This window comes from Pinus tabuliformis, chromosome 3_1, assembly GCF_031772625.1.
Source record: "Pinus tabuliformis cultivar Carrire ecotype Pingquan chromosome 3_1, CPIR1, whole genome shotgun sequence".
Classification (NCBI taxonomy): Eukaryota; Viridiplantae; Streptophyta; class Pinopsida; order Pinales; family Pinaceae; genus Pinus; species Pinus tabuliformis.
Genome location: NC_142301.1, coordinates 79,353,380 through 79,367,987, shown reverse-complemented (window position 1 = coordinate 79,367,987; position 14,608 = coordinate 79,353,380). Strand labels below are relative to the sequence as shown.

The 14,608-nt window shown below is 41.5% G+C and overlaps 1 pseudogene; it reads right to left on the bottom strand.

The window, feature by feature from the left end:
• Positions 1 to 2,683: 2,683 nt before the first annotated feature.
• LOC149185865 (beta-adaptin-like protein B pseudogene) lies at positions 2,684 to 3,634 on the bottom strand (annotated as a pseudogene).
• Positions 3,635 to 14,608: the final 10,974 nt, after the last annotated feature.

Here is a 14,608-nt window from a genome sequence, read left to right as displayed (position 1 = left end):
TTAGCCGACCTAAATCAGAGACACAATCAATCATCGGGTTTAAAGAGATCGTGATGCTTCCAGGCGATACCCCCTGGGATCTAGATCAACGGCTGAAGAGTATGATCCATGATGCCAATATGATGCTAACAGATGCACAACATCACACATGGTTTGTGGCACCCTTGATACCGCACTTCAGGATGGTGTTGTCACAACAGAAAATTTCCACCCAGGCCGAAGCATTGGAAATGGCGATGAGGTTACATGAAACCCCGATACAAGACCCTGGGTTGGGGGTTCAACAAATCCACATGCAACTACAGAATCTATGCCTGGAAATGTAGAGTTTGAAGAAAGATAGGGCACCACGGCCAGAGGCGTGTGAAGAAGTATGGTGCATAAAGTGCAAAGGCCAGGGCCATGAGAAGGATCATTGTCCAGTATTCGTGAACTATTTGTTGCAGAAGTATACACAGACTCCCCAGCAGTTGTTTTGTAATTTTTGCGGGTTGGTAGGCCACGATGAGCACACTTGTCACAGCTACGAGCTAATGATGGATTGGACCCGAGCCTATAGGATGCAGACAGAAACACGAGCCCTCGACCCAGCTGCAGGGATGTCGCGTGTTGGATTTCAGGTGTGAGGTTGAGGACGAGGAGGAATGGGAACAGGAAGGGGCCGTAGACAGTTAATTTTCTACAATTGCGGAGGACCAGGGCACTATGCCCGTGATTGTACCAACTCGACGAGGATATCCTGTTCATACTGTACTTAGTTTGATCATGAAATAGTAGATTGTCCTATGTTGATCACAAAAATGTGCGAAAAATGTGTATTTCAGCCTCCTCCGACTTAGAATATCCAAATGATGAGGGTTGAACCACGCGAAGAAGACCCAAATGTGAACATGATGCTCAAAAGTGGTGCGAGCACTGGGAAGATAAGGGGAAGCAGCCCAAGGAAGATACATGGGTTTGCAAGGCTCCTGCAAAGGAACCTAAGTTTGACTTAGAACGCACAAAGGAGATGTTTATGGAAGCTAAGAAGAGCTTCACGGAGGCCTTCACTGTAGGTAGTAAGGATCAGACAGAGCTAGGAATGGATCCTTTAATGCTTACTAGATTTTTGGAGACATACATGAAACTACTGCGTGACAACAAGGAAGTTAAGGGACTACGAGAGTTGATCACCAGGTGCATAGGGTTAGGAGAATTGCGCGTAGTCTGGAAACTAGGAAATCATGCATTGCACACCGGGAGGGAAATGATATTGACGGTGCAGATTGGTGAGTATGAAATGGATCATGTAATCCTAGACCTGGGGTCAGACGCGAATGTGTTATCGAAGCTAACATGGGAACGCATGGGTAGGCCCACGTTGCAGTGGTCCCCATTCAATTACGAACGGCGAACCAATAGGATATTTTGCCCATGGGGAGGTTACAAGGGGTAACAGTTGATATTGAAGGTGCGAGCACACAGACAGACTTTGAGGTGATAATGATTGTCGATGATAGAAATCCTATCCCACGTTGTTAGGAATACACTGGGCCACTGATATGTGTTGGACACCTAATCCTAAATGGGTTAGTGTGGAAGCTGAATAGACTAAGTAGTCCAAGAGACCTTGGGATGTGAAACCCAACGGTCACATAATGTACTATAAATGTATATCAGTTGTTAATAAAAATTGTACTGCGTGTTTTATCTTTCATATTTTCTCTTGCTGTCCATGTGTGTTTAACATGGTATCAGAGCAGGCGTATTCCTACCCTGCATAATTAATTTGAGCCATTTGTTTTATTGCCTTTCTATGTAGTTTATTTCTGCCATATTCCTCTATACAGACCTGCGCTCTCTGTCCATAAGCGTTTCATGGTAATTTTAGTGTTGTCCTGTCTGTCATACGCGTTTTATTTCTGAACGCTGGCCTGCTCCACATAACCTGAATGCTGCTAGCCTGCCCCTCTGTCTGACTGTTCAATTCTCTGACTGTCATAAACGTTTCAAAAAGGGCATTATTGTACCTGCGCCTCCATTGCATGAATTGCTTCACCTGATTATACTACGCCTCCATTGATTATTCTGTGCGGATTCCCAACATCTCACCTGCGCCTCCATTTATTTTCTGTAGTGATCGTTAACGAAGTGTTTTGAACAGGCAATAATGGTAAAACTGTATTATGCTTAACGCTTGCATTCACTTGGTATATGCGTTGAACCGACATGGTATACAATGCTTTGGTGTATGCGCTCTGTGGTTTATTTTGGTATACAACGATGTTGTGTGTCAGGATGGAGTGCTGAAGCATTTCGTTGTGATGGCCTATGCAGGTCCCATTTCCAGATCTTTTGTGGTATCTCTTGGCCTTCCTCTCTGTTGCTCATTCCATGCTGCTGGAATTCTTTGACAAATTCTGACCATTACAAGATTGAAATTCCTCTAGCTGTTTCACTCTCATTAGCCCAATACGTTGATGGAAGTTCAGATCTCTTTAAAGAATTAGAATGGCAGATGCTTGCGTGACTGAATCTACAGGCCAAAATATGTAGCACGATTCCCACAAATTTTAAGGGCTGGGTCCATCACTGCGTGGAGGCACCAAGCAAGGGAGTCGGGTTAACCTTTCTGGTGTTTGAACGTATTTCAAGGTGCTAGGGTGAGTTCTAGAAATCACATCATTCATTTAACTCGGGTAGGTTAACAGCCATACTTGCAGTGAATAGTAGGCCACCGTTTCACAATAAGGTTTATATTCCTTAAAGAAACATACTGGATCTCAGGCTCTGCCGACAAGAGAGTAACTAATGGAGGGGCCATTTTCTTACAGAGGTTTCTAACAATATCAGTGCTTGTAATAAGCTCCATTTGGTGCATAATTACCTTCACAGCTGAAAGTACAACTGCACAGTTGGCATGCTGAAGACGAGGAGTTACACGTTCAACAATGTTCTCTACATCTCGGGCATCACTTGCCTTGTATTTTGAAAGAGCATCTAGTATAAACACTTGACCCCATTCAGTGCATTCATTGAGCGCTGCGAAAAGTTTAAAAAGTGTGTGACTAGTAATTTCAAATATTGCTCTACTACTGTTTTCTTGGATCTCTGCCAGTGCTGCCATGGAATTCGCTACAACCATGGGATTGCTATCTGAAATCAAGTCCTTAAGAGTCTCTAGAAACCCTCTATCCTCCACCAGTTCAGCATTAATATCATAAAGTTTAGCAACACATATAGCAGTCGTCTTTCGCACATAAGGATCATCATCCTTGAGGCATCTTTGTAGCGGATCACACAAATATCTGTGTTTTTGTCAACCTGAATACAACCCATTGTTCGTACAGCTAGAGCATGAATCGAAGGATTTGGATCTTGGGAATCCTTGACAAAAGTATTCACTCGGGTAGTGGCCACTTCCTTCGATTGCTGAATATGTCTTCTCTGCAAAGGGCCATATCTTGAGAAATTTGTGACTGTGGGAGGTTGAATGTACATACGGGGAGAAGTTTTAATCACTGGGTGTGATTCCAATGAGAGATAGGGTCAAAATCCCTCACTGGTAATGCTGGACGAGAGCTGCATAATTTATGGGTGTCACAGTTAAGGTGGAACGAGTTAACTGCAATTCAAAGGCTGCCACTATCCCCATTGCATGATGCTATATATCATCTTGGAGAGGCTCATGTTGCTGACTGCATGGAGTCTGAGCCATTATTGGTGAGCTGGAAGGAGCTATGACCACCTTATGGTGTCTATAAAAACTGCTGGTACCTTTATATTGATTGCTGGTGGGACGTTTTGAGGTGTTGTACAGAGAGGAGCAAATTCTAAACTTATATGTCATTAAAGAACTAAAAAATACACTGAATCATCTATTGTAACCCGGGTTCCTCTGCTCTAATTGTCTCCATTCTTTTTGCATAGTTGGTGGAAATCGAACTGTATATTGAGCACCTGATATACCAAGATAATAATTGTTTTGGAGCGAATTTCTGTTGCATGCAGAGGTTCATGCGACCAGAGGCATTGGCCACTAAGCATTGGTATTTATCCCCTCTTGTTGAAGTCGATATCACTCAATGTCAAATTGTGGAAATCTGGCTGAATGTGTGCTCACAGGGTGACAAAAGATTGTTGAGCTACTATACATAGCAATTGGGAGCTCATTGTCGTCGTAAGTCCCAGGACAGAATACACTGAGACTAAGTTCGGTTTGAAGGCTTATGGGAGTTTGTCTTTGGGGGTTCCTTGTGGAATTCAGGAGCTCGTATTTTATTAAAATTGTAGAAGACCGAGCTTGTCATACTTAGGTGGTTGAAACCACTACTATACAATGTCAAAGGAAAAGGTTGCTCTTGGGTACAATTTCTGGGTATTGCAAAAATGGGAAATCTTCATCTTATACAGTTGAAATTTCTACCAAGGTTCTATATTTCAGTACCGTTTTCTCTTATGTTTCCAGATATCGCTATTTTTTAGTTATATCACTGTGTGAAGCAAATAAATAAGTACTAAACATTATTGGACTCATTCTTATAAGGGTGGACTGATATCTAAAGGAATGTGCATTGGAGGCTAAAACAACAACAACAACAACAAAAAAGGGGGGGGGGAGTGCATTTTTGGTCATTTGATTGTTTTTTACAAATACATTGTTGATTTGATTGTCTGAATAATGGAGAAAAATCATGGATTATTAGAGTTATTAAGCACTCTAATCTTATCTACTGATGGAAGTACAGCTAAATTCAACAAAAACACTCTCAAAGATATTCAAACATCTTTACAACATGTGCAAGAAAACATTGATTTTTTGCAGCTTGAATCACAGCTACAGCAAGAAGAGCTACATCAAAATAGACATCATTCTGAACCTGTTTTTGTTCAGAACATTGAGACAACCACCCATCAACAATAAGTCAATAATGTTACAGTTCATTCAGATAAAGCAACAAGGTTACATGCAGATGCAGAAGTTCAGCTTGCACTTCCCAAGCCCATCATTAGACCTTGGGAACAACTTGTCTACAACAAGCACAAAACTGGTCTTGGATATGACAAGGACTTGTCCTTTCATATTCCAGACTACTCAAAGCCCATTCAGTTTCAGAGTGCTGGATTCATTCATGACAGTTCACCTGCTCTTCATGATAGTTCACCTCCAGTTGTTCCAGATTTTTCCCCTCTTCCAGAGCAACAACAACAACAACAAAAACAACAGATCGTGAAATGCCAACACTGTGACCGAGTTGGCCATATGAAAGATCATTGTTTTGATCTTCATCGATGTAAGCACTGTCATAAAACCAGTCATTCTTCAAACAAATGCTTCAAAAACAAATGTCCTGCAAGAACAAAGATTCATCTTGGATGGATCGCTTCTTGGCAATGGGCATCAACAGCCAAGAAGATATTCCAAACACATGTCAAAACTTGTTCCAGAGTATTGAACAATCTTGCAGTTGAGTTTTCTCCATCATCTCACCTTGTATCTGACAGGGGGGGAAATGATGGTCATCTACAAGCTTCAAAGTCACATCAAGCGATCCTGAGCCACAACCTGCCACACCAGTTTTAGAGTTGTAGCCAGAGACAAAGATGCCACTGAACATGCCTTCAGTTGGAAATTTGGGACACTTCCTCTAGTAGAAGACTTCAACTTCTTTCCAGTTTTGGAAGAATTCCAGGAAAAAAATTGAGAACACTTCCTCTCGCAGAAGACATCAGCTTCTTGCTAGTTTTGGAAGAGTTCTAGGAATTGCATTAAGCATTCCAGAGTTGTTGGTTATCCTTAAACCATCACAGGTTGAGACTTCCCCTTTCAGGTTGAAGTTCTCCCTTTTATGTAGGGTCCAAAACTAACCCCCTTATTTATGTAATAGGATCAAGTCATAGTTATAGTTAAGTAAAGAGTCAATAAAGCCCATATTAATAATTGTAAGTGGTTAACCCACATTTAATGAAGGGACCACAGTTAGTTGCAAATGGGCCATGGTATTAGATAGATGGTATTAATAAGAGCCATGGTATTTCCCCATGGTATTGCATGTATGAATCCTATATAAAGGATATAGACTCCCCTCGAGGAGCATCGTGTCCTATTTTGTAATCGAACTCAGCTCTATTGGAGATTGCCCCCTCGAAGAGGCAAGTGAACATTGCTTTCTGAATAATAAAATACTTGTTGTTATTTCTCATTGTTCTATGTTCTGGGTATATTTCTTCGTATATTTGTTATTCGGGTATCGTCTTGCAAGTTAAGAGCATAACAGTGGTATCAAAGCGCTTTCCAGGGCCGGTGGGATCTCCAATTTTTAGCATTTTTTTTTTTTGGTTAGAGATGTGTTCCGACATCTTTAAACCATGGGATCTGTCATTCAGTGCATAAAATTGTGGATTTGGGGAGGCATGCATGTAGGAAATGCAAGAGGTGGTCATGCTTGTTGGACTCCCTTGTAACCCTTGTGGGTACCCCTTCGAGTACTAGCACATTAGATAAAACCGCACATGGACTATCTTCCAAGTACCCTCTGGGTATATTGAAAGCCCCCCTAGCTCCCTTGAAACCTCGCCATAGATAAACTGTCGGCCGTCTTGCTGCTACAGTACACCAAGAATGACACTCGGGGAGATTACTCGCATGTACAATAGGGTAGTCGGGTTGTATAGCTAAGAGTATGGTTGATCCTCCTTGGTTAGTGCCCTGAAATATTGTGCCAAGTACTACTATCAAACCCTTATGTATATTGCAATCTGTAGCACCTGACACTCCTGGAGACCATAGTTCCCTTCTCTATCTTTGGATCAATCATAATCTTTGCCAGATCAGATCTCGCAGGTGCGGCTTTGTCGTGGTAGCAACAATCAGTCCTGTTGTTCATATCTATCAGATCATCCATTGATATCTATTAGATCCATCAGATCCGCCATTCAGATCTGACTAATTGTGTGGGTTCCTATACCTAGGCGTGATTTTTGCAGGACTTTGGATAGCACTGAATTTTCTAGGATTCGGCCACTACAATTTTCCTAAGCAAGGAGTAAAACTTTGTTCGGAGTAAAAAAAAAAAAAGAGGAGTCTGAGACCCCCCGAGATGCTTATTGGAGACTTACCCCATAAGAATTAGGTCGACGAGCTGAGCAAGGTGGTACCATTCAATTTTTAGTGCAAAAAAAATAAATTCGTGCGGTCCCAAATTTCAAGTACATCGGATCGGTGCATGGTACAAATTAGAGCTCAAGCTATGGCCAATGAGAGGATTGACAACCTTGAATCACAATTGAAAGTTGTACTATTGTAGCTGAAGAACTTAAATGAAGACTCTCAAAGGGCAAGATGGAGGAATGCGCAGAGGCATATATTGGCAATGAAAAATTGAGGGTGAGTCTAGTCAGTCTCTTCACCTCTTTGGCACCCACCAACAATCCTAGCCATGACCACCCAAGCTGGACATGTATAAATTTTATCGCTGTCACCCGGCCACATGTATAACACAAATGGAGCAATATTTCACACTAACTCACATCATGGATGATGCGACTCAGCTTAGTGTGGGTAGCATGTACTTGGACAATGAAATATGACAATGGTGGGAATGGCATAAACACTGCTATGGAAGGCCTTTGACTTGGAAGACATTCAAAAAAGATCTTATGGATCTATTTGACCATGAATCTAACTTTTTGGGTCGTCTCACTAAGCTCCGACAGACAGGAACATTGAACGAATATATTACAGCCTTTGAAGCCTTAGCCTTCCACACAGGAGGTCTACATGATCAGTTCTACTTGGAATGTTTTGTCAGTGGTCTCAAAGAAGCCATACAAGCCCACGTCTAATTGCAACACCCTATCTTATGGCTAGATGCTTGTAGGATAGCTCGTGAAGTAGAACGTGTGTTAGCGGCCTAGTCCAATCGCCCAAATTTCATAGCCAAGGGTCGCCCCACCCATGCTTAAAGCACTACGAAAACACTCAAGGTTCAAAAGGTGTCACCAGCAGAAATGGCAGAAAGAAGAAAGAAAGGATTGTGTTACTACTGTGATGAGAAATACTCCCCCAAGCATAAATGCAAGGAGCCCAAATTCTTTCAAATTGATGCTATTGATCTTCATCAGAGGAAGCCCCACCACTTGAGGAACCAGAGGAGGAAGAAGAGGACAACCAACAGGATAATGTGCCTGAAGAACCAGTTATCTCACTGCATGCTTTGGCCGGGATTTCTTCTCCCCAAACTCTCAAAATCAGGGGCTTTATTAAGCATCACCTAGTAGTAGTCTTGATTGATAGTGGCAGTACAGATAACTTTATCCATCAAAGAGTCATGGAAGCAGTGCATTGTTTTGTTCGAGCAATTTCTAACTTCCAGGTCCAAATTGCTGATGGGGGGACAATGAAATGTGAAGGCCACTATGAAAATGTTAAACTTCAAATGGCGGATTATCAGTTAAAGAACCACATGTTTGCCATACACATGGGAGGGTGCGACATTGTCTTAGGTGTTGAATGGCTTCGCACACCTGGCCCAATCACAATGGATTTCCAGGAGTTATATATGAGCTTTAAGCAGAACAATCACACACATACCCTCCGCGGACTCCAGGTAGGAGCTCCCTCTATCATCAACTCACATCAGATGGAAAAATTGTTAAAAAAGCGCCACCATGGAGTTATAGCCCAATTTAATGCCATCCAGGCCTTCGAATCCAATTCTCTTCATATTCATCCTAAGATGCAACAGATCTTAAACAACATTTGCTAGTATTTGGCAGCGCCCCCGAAGCTAGAAACAGATGTAAAATTGCCTTGTAAAAGTATAGTAATTTCTAGTCAATCTGGGCTGTTCATTAGGTGGATGATCTGACGGTAGAACTTATGTTTAGTTTAGGGTTTTTTTCCCTAGAAGGAAACCCCTCTCTTTGTATGAGGGCATTGTATTTGAGGCTATGTAATAGATGTGTATTCTTTGAGCTAGAAACAGAGAGGTGAGACTGTGAGAGCAAACAGAGGATATTACAGTAGATCTGTTGTAGGTTGTGTCTCTTCATTCTGTTGGATAATAGAAAGGAAGGACTAGTTGTTCGGGGTGGATGTAGCCAAAAATGGGTGAACCACGTATATCTGTGTCTCTCTTGTTTTATGTGTTTTATGTGTTTATATTTCTGCAATATTTTATGTGTTCCATTGCTCCGTAATATATAATTTTCTAACAATTCTTCCACTGGTTCAATAATTCTGGCTGTGAGCATTTTGTCTAATTCATTACAGACCTTTTATTTATACTTTGGATTCAAGCGATAAGGTCGTTGCTTAACTAGCTTCACGTCCGGTTTTAGAGTGATATTCATCATCCCTAAGTCGCAAATGATCCCCTTTAAGTTCATGATTTTGGTCGGGAACAAGTCTTGATATTCATGGAGTAACTCGGCAACCTTATCTACTATATCATCATCCCAATAGTCCACAAGCGTCGCGTACTTTAGCTCTTCTTCTATGCCAATGTTTACCTGCTTTGTTTTTATTGGCGCGGTGATGTCAGGATCCTCAATTGATGGCCCTCGAACCTCACAACAGCCTTTAGTTTTTAGAATATTAATATTTCGGGGGTCATCATCATCTGCCTCTACCTGCATGTTATAACATTCGAGGGCACTCCTTAACTAGGTCCCCCATGCTGGTTGAAGCACTTCTAGTGGCTCTTGTGGTATTTTGAAGATGGCAACTTTTGCTGCTTGCAGCACATCATCAACATTATCCGACCATCAGTCTTCAAATGTGAATGTAAACAAAAATCCCTCACAGAAGACATCCCATTCATCAGTACCATGTTGAAATTTTGTCTTAGTATACCAGTTCATGGGTATGACCTCTAGGGTATGGTAGAATAAATGTACCCATTTAGGTTGTGGTTCTTCCCCATATGCCTTGGTCCATTTCGCAAGGTGTGTGCGTAGGTTATCTCATCCATCATATTTGACTTCTAACCATAGTTTTGGTTTCCTAAATCATAGGTGAATCATCCTTCTACATCCGTGCTAGTCCTCAAAATTTCCTTAATGTGTCCCACACCAGCGCATAGGTGTTGCACGCAGCGCCCACTTCAACGCATCGAACAACTGTTGTTCCGATACTGCACTTTCAAACTTGCTTAGGAATTCATCCATCGCTGTCACTCCATCATATGCTGGCAGTTCCCTTGCCTCTGTTGTCATGAAGTGCAGTGATCTAATCATCATGTTGCAATTCAGCGTTGTCACTTTGTGCAACTAATTTTGCCATCGTTCTATTTCCTCATCTGAATCCGAAGTGCAAGAGCTTTCGTGCTCCCATGAGATTCTCCCATCTGCAGTCGGATTCACTCAATCCTGGTCTCGTGTAGTTATCTTGTAAATACAATCCAACTCATCATCGCTTTCATCGTCTCACACTGGTTCAGTGTAGCGCACTCCTTCCGCTGGGTCTAGCAGGACTACTACGCATAGTAACTTTTTCTCGAATATCATCTTCCGCTTCTTCAGGTTGATGACTCCATTTGTTATGCTCTTAACCTGCAATATGATGCCCGAATACCAAATATGCGAAGAAATATACCCATAACATAGAACAATGAGAAATAACAGCAAGTATTTTATTATTCAGAAAGCAATGTTCACTTGCCTCTTCGAGGGGTTAACCTCCAATAGAGCTAAGCTCGATTACAAAATAAGACAGAATGCTTCTCGAGGGGAGTCTCTATCCTTTATATAGGATTCATACATGCAATACCATGGGGAAATACCATGGTTATTATTAATACCACTATTTAATACCATGGCCCATTTGCAACTAAATGTGGTCCCTTCATTAAATGTGGGTTAACCACTTACAATTATTAATATGGGCTTTATTGACTCTTTACTTAACTATAACTATGAATCGATCCTATTACATAAATAAGGGGGTTAGGGTTGAACCCTAACATACCCTCCCCCATAAGAATAGCCTTGTCCTCAAGGCTGAAGCTATGGAAACTGCTGAAGGAAAGTAGCTATTTCCCTGGTTGCATCTTCTGGAGACGTGTCTTTCCACTTGACAAGGATTTCCTTGATCATGCGGCCACACAAGTGCCACTCTCATGTGTCAAGAACCTGTTCAAGTTGGAGCCAGATTGACCCTTCTTCATCCACTTCAGGTAGACTGGTTTGAATTCTGCAGTGGTTCTTAATCACTTTTTTGAGGCATGAGACATGGAAGACTGGATGGATTTTTGCAGTGGGTGGAAAAGATAGTTTGTAGGCGACTTCTCCAATGCGCTGAAGTACTTGATACGATCCGTAGAATTTTGGAGATAATTTCTGACAACCCTTGTCTTTGAGTGATGTCTGTTTATATGCTTGCAACCTCAAAAATACCTGATCCCCTTCTTGAAATTGGCATTTTGAGCGATGTTGATCTACCTGTTGCTTCATGCGGTTTTGGGCTTGATGAAGATTCTCTCTAAGGTGGGCCAACATGGTTGTGCGGTTCTATAGGAGTTGATCCACTGCTTGTACCTTCAAGCATCCCTTGATATAAGAAGTAGGGGAAGGAGGGAGTTGACCATAAACTACTTCATATGGAGTCATTTTGGTGGTGGCATGATAGTTGGTGTTATACCACCATTCGGCTAGAGGTAACCACTGTACCTAGAGATGTTGCTTTTCTGAAGTGAAACACCTAAGGTAGGTCTCCAGACATTTGTTGACTACTTCAGTTTGACCATTAGTTTGTGGATGATAGGAAGTACTGAGTTTTAGTTGGGTACCTTGTAGCCTAAAGATTTCCTGCCAAAAGTTACTGGTGAAAACCGGGTCACGGTCAGACACAATGGATGTGGGCATGCCATGCAATTTGAAGATCTGATCCATGAAAGATTGAGCGACCAAAGCCAGTGTAAAAGGGTGGGGTAGGGTGCAAAAATGATCATACTTAGAAAGTCTATCCAAAATCACCATGATTACGGACTTGTTTCCTAACTTTGGAAGACCCGTAATGAAATCCATAGAAACCTCCATCCAGATTGAGGCCGGGATGGGCAAGGGTTGTAATGTGTTGGGGATTTGACTGTTTCTCCTTTGTGGCACTGACAGACGTCACATTCAGCTACAAAATTAAGAATGTCCTTTTTCATGCCTGTCTAGAAAAATGATCTTTGAGTGCAAGCATACATCTTCTGAAAACTTGAATGTCCTGCAGTGGGAGATGAGTGCAACTCCACCAAAATGAGGCTTTTGAGGGTGGATGTTGGTGATATTATGACTCTGTCCTTGTAGCGAAGAATCTCATCCTGCCATGAGTAACCCACTGTGGAATTTGGATCCGCCTGCAGTTGATTAATGAGTTGGGAGAGCCAGGGATGTGAAAACCATTCCTTGCAAGCCTCTTCAATCCATTTTGGAATGGGAAGGGAAATTGCAAGATCTGCTATAATATTTTCGTGCCCTTTCTTGTAAATGATCTCATAATCATATCCTAGCATTTTGGCAAGCCATTTATTTTGTTGTGGTGAGGATAGGAATTGCTCCAAAAATTATTTAAGGCTTTGATGGTCTGTGCGGATTTGGAAACGTCACCCTAATAAGTATGGTCGCCAGGTAGCTACTGCATGTAAGATGACCATCATCTCCTTCTCATAGGTAAATTGTGCTAGATTCTTCCCACTTAGTTGTTGGCTCGCGAAGGCCAAGGGTTGACCTTCCTGCATTAAGACCGCCCCAATACCCATACCAGAAGCATCACATTCAATCACAAAAGATTTGGTGAAGTCGGGTAATGCTAAGACTGGAGTGGAACACATGGAATGTTTGAGAGCTATAAAGGCCTGTTTTGGTTCATCATTCCAGAGGAATGAATTTTTCTTGAGGAGTTGAGTGAGGGGCCTAGCAATGCAACCATAATTGCGGAAAAAATTGCGATAGTAGCCTATGAGACCCAAAATTGCGATAGTAGCTTCCACCCTTCTCACTCATGTGTCTGAGCCTATGATGCCATAATGTTGCATCTGCTCCTTTGGAAGTTAAAGCGTTAACAAAGTTAGAAATACCATTGCATAAATACAATGTATCAAACTTTTCGCCTTTTTCTATAACCAGGGCTCCTTTGGTGACCTTCCAAGCTTTATCTGTGAAAGTTGTCACATGCCTAACTGCCCTGTTGAAATCAGATTTTTCTTTAGATATGGAACATTTCTTACCTCCTTTAGTAGCCATTGGTTTCCATTCTTCTGTTTTACAAGAACCTTACCCATTCCAATAATTTTACAAGGTTTATCATCACCCAAATGAACTTGTCCAAAATCTCCTTGAACATAGTCATGAAAGTATTTCTTATCAGGTGTGGCATGGAATGAGGCCCCTAAATCTACCACCCAAGAATCAGTAATATTTTCAAAAGAAAGAATCAAAGCATCTTGTAACACCTCACCTGTCACATTTGCTTCATGATTGTTTTATTACTGTGCATCTCCTTCTTTTCCTTTCTGAGATCTAGTCTTTCTTTATGTGTCCTTTCTTTCCGCATTTCTAGCACACTATCCCCGATCTGGACTTGGATTTTCCTTTCCAAGATTTACTTCGATATCCTGAGCTCTTTCCTCTTTCCATTTTTCTTCCCCTAGAATATGCACTCAAAGCATTACCCAATGTCTCATTGGAGCTTTTCCGTCACATTTCCTCGCTAAGGATAGCATCGACAACATCATCAAACTTTAAAGTACTAGATCCAGAAACAGAGTTATTAATGGCCATTACTAAACCATTCCAACTTTCTGGCTATAAGCACAAGAATAACAGAGCTCTAACTTCATCATCAAAGTTTACCCCTACAGAACATAACTGACTTGTAATAGTATTAAAATCAGTTAAATGGTCTGCAACAGATCCACCTTCTGACATCTTCATATTAAATAACCATTTCATAAGAAATACCTGTTTGAGGCCGAGGGTTTTTCATATAGTTTCTCCAACGCCTTAATCAAACCCTCTGTCGTTGTTTCCTTCGAAATGTTGAAGGCGACCGACATTGCAAGGCACAACCGTATTGTTTTAAGTGCCTTTCTATCGAGAAGGTTCCATTCTTCATCTGTCATACCCATTGGCATCTTTGTTTTTCCGCCCAATAGTAGGTACAGATCTTTCTGATATAGATAATCTTCCATCTTCATCTTCCACAACGAGAAGTTTTGGCCATTAAATTTCTCGACCCTAAACTTACCATCTTCCACCGTTTCTCCCACTCGAACCAGGAATCCTTATCTCCTGCGAGTTTGTCAGCCAAATAAGAAAATCAGCTCTGATACCAGTTGTTAGAAAATTATATATTACAGAGGAATGGAACACATAAAATATTGCAGAAATATAAACATAGAAAACACAGAAAACAAGAGAGATACAGATATACATGGTTCACCCAGTTTGGGCTACATCCACCCCAAATAGCCAGTCCTTCCTTTCTATTATCCAGGAAAATGAAGAGATACAACCTACATCAGATCCTCTATAATATCCTCTGTTTTCTCTCATAGTTTCACCTCTCCGTTTCTCACTCAGAGAATACACATCTGTTACACAACCTCAAATACAATGCCGTCATACAAAGAGAGGGGTT